Below are 13,389 nucleotides of genomic sequence, written 5' to 3'. Positions count from 1 at the left end.
ACATAGTTTTTTCTCTTTTGCCACTTTTACACAATAAAAGCATTTTATTTATTTTTAAAATTTCATTTTTGGGTCTCCATTTTCTGAAAGCTATATTTTTTTAAGTTTTTCTGGTGATGGTCGTGCGAGTCAGGAGGTGACGTTTTCATTGGTACTATTTTGGGGTACATACAACTTTGATCACTCGATATTCTGTTTATTGGGAGACGAGTTGATTAACCACTTCCCGACCGCCCATCGACTAAAAATGCCCTGGGCGGTCGGGTTCATCTCTAAATGGACGTTCTGGAACGTCCTTCCAGAGATGGCAGCTGCACGCTAATCATGCAGCTGCCAAGCGGGGGACCCGCTGTCAGTGACAGCAGGGCAACCCATAGAGAAGGCAGGGACCATTCCTGTGTGTCCCTGCCTTCTAGATCGCTGTATACACACACACACACAATACACACAATGAGCGCTGGGCCGGGGGAGTGCAGGAGCTGTCGGGTCTTCCATAGACCACGATCAGCCCTGCATTCTGCTATACAGCCTCTCTGGGGGGTGTATTTCCCCTGTAACTGGGGCTACTATGTCAGGCCCAGTTACAGGAGATATCAATAAAGGGAACCTGTCATCAACTTTATGCTGCCCATACTAACAGCAGCATAAAGTAGAGACAGGCGAGTTGATTTCAGCGGTCTGTCATTTAAAAGTTAAAAGTAAGTGGTTGCCGAGAACCAACATCACAATCATTGCAGACTGGGCCTAGAAAAGAGTCACGGCCACCTGAGAAGAGTCATGGTTATTCATGAATTCCTGCTCTTCCCGCTCACCTGCTGATGGCTGACAGGCTACCTAGTTTTCTCCCTTTATCTCTAGGAAAGAACTGCCAACCATCAGCAGGTGGGCGAGAGTGCAGGAGATTATGAATAACCATGACTTAAGTAGATATTGTAGGAATATTTATGCTGTCTCCGATTAACAGTCTATATTATTTATGTGAATAAATTAGAATCTGTAATGAAGGAGATTCTAATATATTATCATAAATACCAAGCTAAAACGAGCTCGTGATCTGCGCTAAGTTAGACGACAAAAAGAAGGCGGTGGCAAATCAAAACCTATATTTAATAATCTAGAGTATATAATATATATATATATACACATACATACATACATACATACATACATATACACAGTACAGACCAAAAGTTTGGACACACCTTCTCATTCAAAAAGTTTTCTTTATTTTCATGACTATGAAGGCATCAAAACTATGAATTAACACATGTGGAATTATATACATAACAAACAAGTGTGAAACAACTGAAAATATGTCATATTCTAGGTTCTTCAAAGTAGCCACCTTTTGCTTTGATTACTGCTTTGCACACTCTTGCCATTCTCTTGATGAACCTCAAGAGGTAGTCCCCTGAAATGGTCTTCCAACAGTCTTGAAGGAGTTCCCAGAGATGCTTAGCACTTGTTGGCCCTTTTGCCTTCACTCTGCGGTCCAGCTCACCCCAAACCATCTCGATTGGGTTCAGGTCCGGTGACTGTGGAGGCCAGGTCATCTGGCGCAGCACCCCATCACTCTCCTTCATGGTCAAATAGCCCTTACTTTCAAAGTTTTCCCAATTTTTCGGCTGACTGACTGACCTTCATTTCTTAAAGTAATGATGGCCACTCGTTTTTCTTTACTTAGCTGCTTTTTTATTGCCATAATACAAATTCTAACAGTCTATTCAGTAGGACTATCAGCTGTGTATCCACCTGACTTCTCCTCAACGCAACTGATGGTCCCAACCCCATTTATAAAGGCAAGAAATCTCACTTATTAAACCTGACAGGGCATACCTGTGAAGTGAGAACCATTTCAGGGGACTACCTCTTGAAGCTCATTAAAAGAATGCCAAGAGTGTGCAAAGCAGTTATCATAGCAAAAGGTGGCTACTTTGAAGAACCTAGAATATGACATATTTTCAGTTGTTTCACACTTGTTTGTTATGTATATAATTCCACATGTGTTAATTCATAGTTTTGATGCCTTCAGTGTGAATCTACAATTTTCATAGTCATGAAAATAAAAGAAAACTCTTTGAATGAGAAGGTGTGTCCAAACTTTTGGTCTGTACTGTATATCCACTACTATGCTTTATTATGACAATACCCTTCAACGTGTTTCCAACAGTACATATAAATCTCCCTGAATCGGATCAAGTTTTCGGATGATGCTGCAGGTACACCCCCAATCTTATTCCAAAACAGACACTATACACAAAGTATGGTTAATTGAAGATATATATTATATTAATTAATGATACTATAAAAGATAGGTAAGGTTATACTATACCAAAATGTCAGCTAGTCAAAATCATTTTCAATGATCGGTGGATCAAGATTAGGGTTGAGCGAACACGAACTGTAAAGTTCGGGTTCGTACCGAACTTTAGGATTTTTGGACCCCGGACATTTCAGAAAAAGTTTGGGTTCGGTGTTCGGATGTTTTATGGCGGTTTTTGAAAGGCTGCAGAGAAGTGTTTAACTCTGTGCCCTTAGAAGCCATCACAGCCATGCCTACTAATGGCATGGCTGCGATTGGCCAGTGCAGCATGTGACCCAGCCTCTATATAAGCTGAAGTCACGAAGCGCTGCACGTCACTCTGCTGTTACTAGTGTAGGGAGAGGATGCTGCTGGTGTGAGGGAGAGAATAGGAAAGAATTTTTAATTATAAGTGCTTGTTAACTCAGCGATCTACCTAGATTTAGTTTTGTGGGTGCAGTGCACAATCTTTTTACCCTGCCCTGAGCCCAGTGACACAGAAAAAGAACTTTTATCCGTCTGTTAGTTAGGTGGGCGGTGGCGGCCATTTTATGCAAGCTCAGTGCACCAGCACAGCATATGTGCTTTTGTGACATTCAAATCCAAGCTTGAAATACTGCAATAATCTGGGTTTAAAAAAAAAACACCCATTTTTGGCAATAGCCTACATCTGGTGCCTTTGCAGCATTTGTCAGTGTGCATTTGAAGCTAGAAATACAGCAATAATTTTCTGGGTTTTAAAAAAAAAAAAGACACCCTTTTTGGGCAAAATACTTAATTTGCGGCCTTGTCTGCATCTGTCAGTGTGAGATACATGCCTTGTCTGCATCTGTCAGTATGAGATACATGCTTTAGACACCGCTCTGATATATATAAAAAAATAATAATTAAAAAAATATATATTTAGGGCACAATACTTAATTTTGCAGCATCTGTCATTGTGAGATACACCCTTTAGATACTGTTGTTCTATTCTGCTATTAAAACACACCCATTTTGGGCAAGATCCTAAATTTGAGAAATATGAGGAGAGCATCAAATAAGGGACATGGCCCCGGTCGTGGTGCTTCTGATGGAGCTCCTGTTGCAGGGAGAGGACGTGGTCGATCTGTGCCAGCTACAAGCACAAGTGAAACACCTTCCTCAGGTGCGAGTAAGCGACAGAACCTTCAGCGGTATTTGGTCGGGCCTAATGCGGTTGTACGAATTGTGTGGCCAGAACAAGTACAGGCGATAGTAGATTGGGTTGCTGACAGTGCCTCCAGTTCCTTTACATTGTCTCCCACCCAGTCTCCTGCTGAAAGATCAGAGTTGGCACCTGCAGCCAACGTCCATCAGTCTTTCACCTCACCCCCTTGCAAATCAGCCAAGCAGTCTGAGCTCCAAGTCATGCAGCAGTCTCTTCTGCTTTTTGATGACTCTGCTAGCAGGGTTTCCCAGGGCCATCCACCTAGCCCTGCCCCCAGAAGTGGAAGAGATTGAGTGCACCAATGCCCAACCACTTATCTTTCAAGATGAGTACATGGGAGGACCACCGCAGCACGTCTCGGATGATGACGAAACACAGGTGCCAACTGCTGTGGCTTTCAAAAGTGTGCAGACCGACAAGGAAGGCAGGGGTGAAGATTGGGTGGAAGACGATGAGGTCCTCGACCCCACATGGAATCAAGGTCATGCGAGTGACCTGTGTAGTTCAGAGGAAGAGGCGGTGGTCGCACAGAGCCAGCAGAAGAGGGAGCAGGGTGCAAAAGCGGAGTGGCCGTCCCCTAGACAGTACGCCTGCTACTGCCCACCGCAGCAAGGGACCGAGCACACCAAAGCCAGCTCCAAGGAGTTCCCTGGCGTGGCAGTTCTTCAGACAATGTGCTGACGACAAGACACGAGTGGTTTGCACGCTGTGCAATCAGAGCCTGAAGCGAGGCATAAACATTCTCAACCTGAGCACAACCTGCATGACCAGGCATCTAAGTGCAAAGCACGAGCTGCAGTGGAGTAGACACCTCAAAAACCAAGAAAGGTCTCAGACTCTTCCTGCTTCTTCTTCTGCTGCAGTCTCAGCCTCTTCATCCACCTCTGGAGTGACAGTGCCACCTGCCACCCCGCAAACAGAGGATCTGCCAGCAACACCACCACCTGGGTCACCAAGCATCTCCACAATGTCCCACGGAAGCGTTCATCTCTCCATCTCCCAAACTCTGGAGCGGAAGAGGAAGTACCCCCTACCCACCTACGATCCCTGGCCCCGAATGCCAGCATTTCAAAATTACTGTCCTTTGAAATGCTGTCATTCCGTCTGGTGGAGACGGAGAGTTTTAAAAGCCTTACGGTGGTGGCTGTCCCACAGTACGTTGTGCCCAGCTGCCACAACTTTTCCAGGCGTGCCATCCCATCCCTGCACAACCAAGTGGGGGACAAAATCAGGTGTGCACTGCGCAACGCGATCTGTTGCAAGGTCCACCTAACTACGGATACAAGGACCAGTAAGCACGGTCAGGGACGTTATATCTCCATAACAGCACACTGGGTAAATGCAGTGGCGGCTAGGCCTGAGGCAGATAGCAGTTTGGCTCATGTCCTTCCACCACCAAGGATTGCAGGGCACTTCAGTTTGCCTCCTGTTGCTTCCTCCTCCTCAGCTTCCTCATCCGGTCAGCGTAACACCTTCACCACCAACTTCAGCACAGCCAGGGGTAAACGACAGCAAGCAGTTTTAAAACGTATCTGTTTGAGGGACAAACCCCACACCGCGCAAGAGCTGTGGACGGGCCTTGAACAACAGACCGATGAGTGGTTGGTGCCATTGAGCCTCAAGCCCAGCCTGGTGGTGTGCGATAATGGGTGAAATCTCGTAGCAGCTCTGGGACTAGCCGGTTTGACGCACATCCCTTCAGAATGTGCTGAATTTGGTGGTTCCTTAAAAAATACCCCTATATGTCAGAGCTGCTGCATAAAGTGCGGGGCGTCTGTGCGGGCTTTCGGCGTTCTCACCCTGCTGCTGCTCGCCTGTCATCGCTGCAGCGTAACTTCGACCTTCCCGCTCACTGCCTCATATGAGAAGTGCCCACAAGGTGGAACTCCACCTTGCACATGCTGGACAGACTGTGCGAGCAGCAGCAGGCAATAGTGGAGTTTCAGCTGCAGCACGCACGGGTGAGTCGCTCTGCGGAACAGCACCACTTCACCACCAATGACTGGGCCTCCATGCGAGACCTGTGTTCCTTGTTGCGCTGTTTTGAGTACTCCACCAACATGGCCAGTGCCGATAACGCCGTTCTCAGCGTTACTATCCCACTTCTATGCCTCCTTGAAAAAACGCTGCTGGCGATGATAGAAGAAGAGGATGTCGCACAGGAGGAGGAGGAAGAGGGATCATTTCATAGGGTTTCCGGCCAGTCATTCACAAGTGGCTCCGAGGGTGGGTTCCTGCACCCACAAACGCCAGGTACACAATTGTCCAGCCAGGGCACAGTTTTGGAGGATGACGAGGTGGAGGATGAGGAGGAAAAACCGTGTTCACAGTAGGGTGGCACCCAAACCAGCGCATGGCCATCACTGGTGCGTGGCTGGGGGGGGGGAAGCACAGACGATACACCTCCCACTGGGGACAGCTTTTCGTTGCATCTGGCACACATGAGCTATTACATGCTGCAGTGTCTCCGCAACGACCGCCGAGTTGCCCAAATTCTAACTTGTGCCGATTACTGGGTGGCCACGCTGCTGGATCCCCGTTACAAGGACAACGTACCGTCCTTAATTTCGTCACTGAAGCGTGATCGTAAGATGCGCGAGTACAAGTGCACGCTGGTAGACTCGCTGCTGGTGGCATTCCCACCTGACAGCAGGGGCACAAGGCGAAGGCAGAGGAGGAGAAAGAGGTAGCCAACGCAGCTGGGGCACCACCACCTCAGAAGGCAGGATTAGTATAGTCGAAATGTGGAATAGCTTTGTCAGCACCCCACAACAGCCAGCACCACCAGCTGATATGGAATGTCTTAGCAGGAGGCAGCATTTCAGCAACATGGTGGAGCAGTATGTGTGCACACGCCTACACATACTGAATGACTGGTCTGCCCCCTTCAACTTCTGGGTCTCCAAATTGGGCACATGGCCTGAGCTTGCCCTTTTCGCTTTGGAGGTGCTGGCCTGCCCTGCACCCAGTGTATTGTCTGAACGTGCGTTTAGCACGACTGGAGGGGGTTATCACAGGTTCTATTTCCCAATGTTTTGGGGTGTACCCCAATTTACAAAAATAAAAATAAATTTAAAACCAAAAAGCAGTGTTGGCTACCACCTCCTTCTCCTCCACCGATGCTTCCACCTACACCGCCACATTCATGGCCTCCTCAACCTCCTACTCCATATGGACCTCGTCCTCCTAGATCAAGATTCTTTTTTATTTTTACATATTTTATGTTATTTAAAGTCATTTCCCTATCCACATTTGTTTGCAGAGCACTTGCCATGCTCTTAACCACACATTGATGTCTTTTGCAGCCCTCTAGCCCTTTCCATGACATTTTTAGAGCCATTTTAGTGCTCAAAAGTTCGGGTCCCCATTGACTTCAATGGGGTTCGGGATCAAGTTTGGGTCCCGAACGCGAAATTTTTTGTGCAGTTTGGCCGAACCCGAACATCCAGGTGTCCGCTCAACTCTAATCAAGATGTCTTCAGGTCTCAAGATGTTTTCTTTAAGATGACCATCCCAAGCTGATTCAAGAAGATAAGCCCTCTGTCAGCCCATACCATCTTTTTATCCCAGCTAAAATGGGCCTGGCCTGGCCCGATCATTTACTTAGGGACATCACTTTATAACTAATAGGACCTCCGCTAGTGATTTTACAATTTAAGCATTAAATTTTATCCTAACACTAGGAGGCACTAAGGCCCCTTATATAAAAGTCTTGGCAATTATAGCTACTTCCTGGATATTTTCTTATACATTTTGGTCATTGTTTGGTAAAAAGACAGGGTTTGTTTATGATCACCTGTGTCCACATTTCTCCATTCAAGAAATCTTCAGGGAAAGAGATTAACTTACACTGTTCTCTGGGAGACATTCTGAAATTACATAGGAATTTCTACCTCAATTCTAACCTTAAAATGAATATATCTATAATTACCACACTCTTAGTTATATAAAACACACATATTTAAATCGATGATATAAAAATCAAAATCCTCTCACACATTGATTAATATAAAAACCCCAAAGAAAATTAGAGTCTCTTTCTATCCATTTCAACTAACCTAAAACTCACACATTTCTACTTCAGTGTCTTATCTGGGTAAATACATTTTATTAGACCTGTCTAAATTTCTTCTCACACAAGAACAGACTATGCAAACCCTCCTAAGTTTTATAAACAAAAGTCTTTACACAAGTCTAATTTCGAGTTAGTGATTCTACGTTCACAAGGGTTTGAAATTATATTCTTGAATAAGACAAAAATCAGACCAAAATGGCTTCTCTTAATGTTCCTATTCATATACCTGTATTGGCCTTATATGATGGACTCTTTATACTCTGACAATATGACTATTTTCAAGGCCTGTGCTGCAATGATTATGATGCTGGTTCTCAGCAACCACTTACTTTTAGCTCATGTAATTTTTCATTTTCACACCCAAGTATTAAAAATTATATGAAACACCTGTTGAGTGAAGTGCTCGCTATGCCCCTTAAAAATTCCTTGGGAGGTGTAGTTTACAAAATGTAGTCACTTTTTGGGGGTTTTCACTGTGGGGATACCTCAGGGTCTCTTCAAATGCAACATGCCCAAAGACCATTCCAGCAAAATCTGCCCTCCAAAAACCATATGGCGCTCCTTGCCTTCTGTGCCAAAACAGCGGTATACAACCATTGTTGTACTGCAAACTGCAGAATTAAGGTAATAAATATTGAGGTTTGTTTTCTTGTTAACCCTTGATGTGTTTCAGGATTTTTTTTTCTTTTAAATGGACATTTCTAAAAACCAGTTTTGAGATTGAGGGGTGTAGTTTCTAAAATGGGGTCATTTATGGGTTGGTTCTATTATGTAAGCCCCACAAAGTGACTTCAGAACTGAACTGTTCCTTAAAAAAGTTGACTTTGGAAATTCTTACTTCTAAACCTTTCTAACGTCCTAAAAAAAAATAAAAAAAATTACATTACTAAAATTATGCAAACATAAAGTAGACATATGGGGAATGTTAATGACCATTTTATGAGGCATCACTGCCTTAAATGCAGAGAGATTAAAATTTAGAAAACAGTGACATTTTTCATATTTTCATTAACTTTTGGATTTTTCTTTATAAATAAAGTTAAAACATTGACTCAAAATTTACCATTAACATGAAGTTCAATGTGTCACGAGAAAACAATCTCTGAATGACTTGGAGAAGTAAAAGCGTTCCAAAGTTATTACCACATAAAGTGAAATGTCAGATTTCTGCTCATTAGGCAAACACAGCTCCTGTGCCTACCCAATTAGTGTGCTGTACATGTCTGGAACTGATCAGGAAATCAGTTCCACACAGTACCATACATGTATTGCACTGGTCAGGGAGGGGTTAAAGTTAGAGAAGTGCATCAATCTTGATTGTCAACCCATTCAACTGAATTTAATCTAGGTTGAAAAAAAAAAAAAAAAGTCTGTCACTCTTAGCCAGTAGAAAAAAAACAAACAAAAAAAAACAAAAAAAAAAGGAGTCATGGTGTAACAAATGGACATTTAAAAAAAAATAACAGAATATTAAAAAAAGATCTTGAGAACAAGTCCTTAATTATCTTCCAGACAGGCTGTGTGAAAGCTTTATGTTCTATAAATTGATGTTATCTCAGAGACCTGGTGCCCCCACTATCTCTGGTGTAGATTTTTTAGATCTTGAAGTATAAAGGCCCCTTGAACAGACGATTGTAAGGAAGGAACTGTTCCTTCCTGGCAACCGCCTGCTCGTAAGTGAAGGAGATCTCCTCCACAGCATGGGAAGGAGTAACTGGAAATGCCACCGCTCGTCCCCATACAGAATCATTGTTTGCTGGCAGTAGAGTGTTGTTTAGACAGCACAATCTACTGCCAGCAAGCAATGATTTAGGTGACCGCATGAAAGATCCAATTACAAAAAAAAACAAAAAACATTTTCACTAACGAGAGTTCCTACACTTGTTTGCGATGATCTGCCCAATGTTGGGGCACTGTAAAGGGGCACACTGTAAGCTAATTAAGGACTCATTCTCAAGCCCTTTTTGATACTATGTGGTTTCTCAAATGTCCATTTATCCCAACATATCTGTGATCTCTTTTTTGATCTGTTATATTATGCCTGAGGAAGAGACCCAAGTTGTCTTGGAAAGCTTGGTATGTAACATCATGGCTTCTGTTTTTGTCAGCCATTAAAGGGGTTGTCCACTTTATGAAAAAAAAAATATATAGCACTGAAAATCTGATGGGCAGCAATATATAACTAAGCTAAGCAAGTTTGAGGCAAAAAAAAATATATATATATTTCCTCATTTCCCGGGTTCTCTTCTGGCCCTTTGTTTACATGCAATAAAACCAATCTCTGCCCCTCCCCCTGCACTGCTAAGGGAGTGAATACAAGAGCTGCCCTGAGTGACATGTCTGCCTGCTGGGAGAATCAGCAGCATCTTGTAAGTGTAGAACTACAGGTCCCAGTTGTATAATGACACTGCTAATACACACAGGATCTTCCCCCTACCTTCTTGCGCAATGCTCTCTCTAGTCTGTCAGCTCCAGTGCCCAGCATTGTCTCCTCACTGCTGCAGCTAGCCAGTCTGTGCAGCCGAAGAGGTTAAGAATCCTAGGAGAGGGGGGGGGTGGCCAACTGCCGTTATAGCTGGACGCATCTGAGAGCAGCTCCGGCTCCCATCCACAATCCTGAGCCATCTTGACCTGCACACTTGCTAAATCTTGACCCGAGAGGTGTCCCTGGGTCCCCAGGAGTGTTGGAGTAGAACCATGAGCCCCAGCAAAGCTCAGATGGCGGTGGAGCGTCTTAAAGAATACGCCCGACAAGACTCCCAACATGGCGCTGCAGCCTCCTCGCCGACACGTGCGACCAGCACCAGAAGTCAAGCGGCACAGCAGCCACATCCATACGCTGAGCCTGAGCCAGAGCTCACTCTGCAAGGCTCGCACCAACAACTAATGGCAGCTATTACCGGGTGTCAAGTCTCCCTGACAGGGAAGATAGAAGAGGTCAGGGTGGACCTGGGACTCCTACGCCAGGACGTACAACAGCTGCACGAGAGAGTCAGACTTACCGAGACGAATGTGTCAGACCTGGAGGACCTGACTAGCCCCATGCCGGCAAGACTCGCTGCTGTGGACTTATGCCGTAAAAAATGTGACGATCTTGAAAACCGCTCACGGCGCAATAACGTGCGCATTATCGGCATGCCGGAGCGGGCAGAGGGCTCGGACCCAGTGGCCTTCCTGGAGGGGTGGTTCAAATCGGTGTTCCCTAACGCAGTTTTTTCATCCGCATATACAGTAGAAAGGGCGCACCGTGTTCCAGCCAGACCACTTCCTCCCGGCGCCCCTCCAAGGCCTCTCCTAGCCCGCATGTTAAATTGGCGCGACAGATCTTATTCTGGCGCAAGCTAGGATCACACAGACCATCACGCTGGGGTCGGCGAATGTTTCCCTGTATCCGGAATTCTCTGCTGACCTACAGAAAAGGCGCGCTACCTTTGTCCCCATTAAATGACGGCCTAGAGAGATCAATCTCAAGTATTCTATGGCATATCCAGCACGCCTGCGTGTCATGGACGGCGACAAGTCACTCTTTCTCCAACCCTGCAGAGGCGGAGGACTGGCTATCCAGGAGGCCTCGCAGTTCTTCTCCCAAGTAATCCTTTCTGAAGATATGGTCTCCGTTGATATGTTGAAAGGGGGATGAAAAGGATCCTGCTGGGACTACTGATCCTCGTTTTTCTTGGTTCATGGTTCGGTAATGTATAGTACTAAATATGTGTGTGGACTCAGGGACACTGAGGTTTACTTACTTGCCGTTCAACACTGAACGCACCTATGAAACCTGCAAGTATCACTGTTATTGTGGGGAGCCAACTACTTTACCTGCACTGGAACTCCATCTTCTTACACCGCGCAGGTCCCCCGCGCACATGGCCATTTGTTATCTTGGTTATGCTTATGTTCTAATAGCTAACCCAATGTTTGGGATGTTGAGAGTACCTCTCATGTTATATGCTACAGCTGGAGTATATTGTAATCAAGCAATAAATATTCAAGCTATCATATTCCTTTCCCGCCATTGTGAACCCCAGTGGCTAGGTGCCTATTCTTACTACATTTCCTGGATTCCACTATGGCAGATCTTAGAGTAATGTCATGGAATGTGAGAGGTTAGGGGGGGCCCAGGAAGCGAATGGCAGTATTCACACATGTCTGTGGTTATGCTCCGCATATTTTAGGGTTGCAGGAAACTCATCTTACCATGGAAACGGGAGGGAGAGTCAAGAAACCTTGGTCACAGTGGGTGGAGAGTGCTTATGGTAACTCATTAAGTTGGAGTTTAGTTCTTCCCCGCCAGAAAAAATAAATAAAAAAAATTCAGAAATAGGTCAAAAAGTTCAGGGGGCGCTAGAAAAGGGAGGTGGATATGTTGTTAGAAAAAGGTACTCCTATTCCTTACGCTCCTGGAGAAGAAGGTTCAGGTTATTATTCCAATCTCTTTCTAGTAAAGAAGCCAAATGGGGATTACAGGACAATTATAAATTGAAGAGGTTTGAACAAATTTCTGAAATACAGGAAGTTCAAGATGGAGACGTTCAGATCTCTAATAGATCTTCTTTACAAAGATTGCTTTATGGTGCTGCTGCACATAAAGGACGCGTATTACCATCTGCAGATTTATCCTGGTCATCAGAAGTTTGAGAGTGGCACTGTGATTGAAGGGGAGAGTAAGACACTTTCAGTTCCAGGTGCTTCTGTTCAGGATTTCTATGGCTCCTCGTATATTTACCAAGCTAGTGGCAGAGATGGCGGCTGACGAGAAAGACCTCTTATTTGTAACATACCTGGACTACTTTTTAACCCCTTAGTGACCACTAATATGCCTTTTTACTAACGTAAACGAAGGGGGTTTTAGCTAAACAACGGGCTTTAATCAATCATTACATGTACCCAAAATGGTGCATTAAAAAATAAGACCTCATACAGGTACATTGATGAAAAAAACTAAAAAGTTATAGCTCTTGGAATGCGATTTTAAAAAAATGTGTGTGGTCACTAAGGGTTAATAGTGGCCCCATCCAGACAAATTTGTCTTTCACAAGTAAATCAAATCCTGGAATCATTGGGTTGGATCGTGAACAGGGAGACATCCAGAATGATCCCCCAACAGATGCAAAGGTTCCTGGGGATATAGTTGGACTCGACCTCCCAGAGATCCTTTTTTATCTTGGACAAAGTGGAGAAAGTAAGGTCAGTGGTGCGGGATCTGATTCTGTGTCCTTACGTTTCAGTCGGGAAAGCTATGTCCACCCTAGGTACCTCAACTTCTTGCATTCCGGCAGTTTTGTGGGCACAGGGTTATTCCAGGTGTCTCCAGTGGGAGATTCTCCAGTCTTGGTCAAGGAGACTGGAGGAGCTGGACAACAAGATGCATGGTGCAGGAGAATCTAGATCAGGGGGTTCCGTGGAAGGTGGTAAACCCTTTAGTAGTTACTACAGATGCCAGTCCGTCTGGTTGGGGGGCCCATGTTCGGGACAGAAATTTTCAGGGATCCTGGGACAGCTCAGATTAGGAGATTTCTTCCAACGCAAAAGAATTGACGGTGGTTCTGAAGGCTTTGCGGGAGATTGTGCCTTGGCTTCAGAACCGACATTTAAAGGTTTTGTCCGACGATGGTTCCGTGGTGGCCTACTTCAATCATCAGGGGGGAACCCGAGTCGACACAGGCTAGACCAGAGGGAATGGTCCTTTAATCAGGAGGTCTTTGCCAAAATAGTAAGTCTGTGGGGGTTGCCAGATAGACCTTTTCACTACGAAAGGGAACAGAAAGGCTTCTGGAGATTACGGATCTCTTGTCTCAGGGCCCAGTAATACATCCCCCAGTC

At 45.0% G+C, this 13,389-nt stretch overlaps 1 protein-coding gene across 3 annotated transcripts in view; it reads right to left on the bottom strand.

The window, feature by feature from the left end:
- PLCXD1 (phosphatidylinositol specific phospholipase C X domain containing 1) overlaps positions 1 to 13,389 on the bottom strand; it is a 46,134-nt gene that overhangs the window by 13,222 nt on the left and 19,523 nt on the right. The window lies entirely within an intron of this gene.

This window comes from Bufo bufo, chromosome 3 (genome assembly GCF_905171765.1).
Source record: "Bufo bufo chromosome 3, aBufBuf1.1, whole genome shotgun sequence".
In the NCBI taxonomy this organism is placed as follows: Eukaryota; Metazoa; Chordata; class Amphibia; order Anura; family Bufonidae; genus Bufo; species Bufo bufo.
This window is presented reverse-complemented; position numbering and strand designations above follow the sequence as displayed.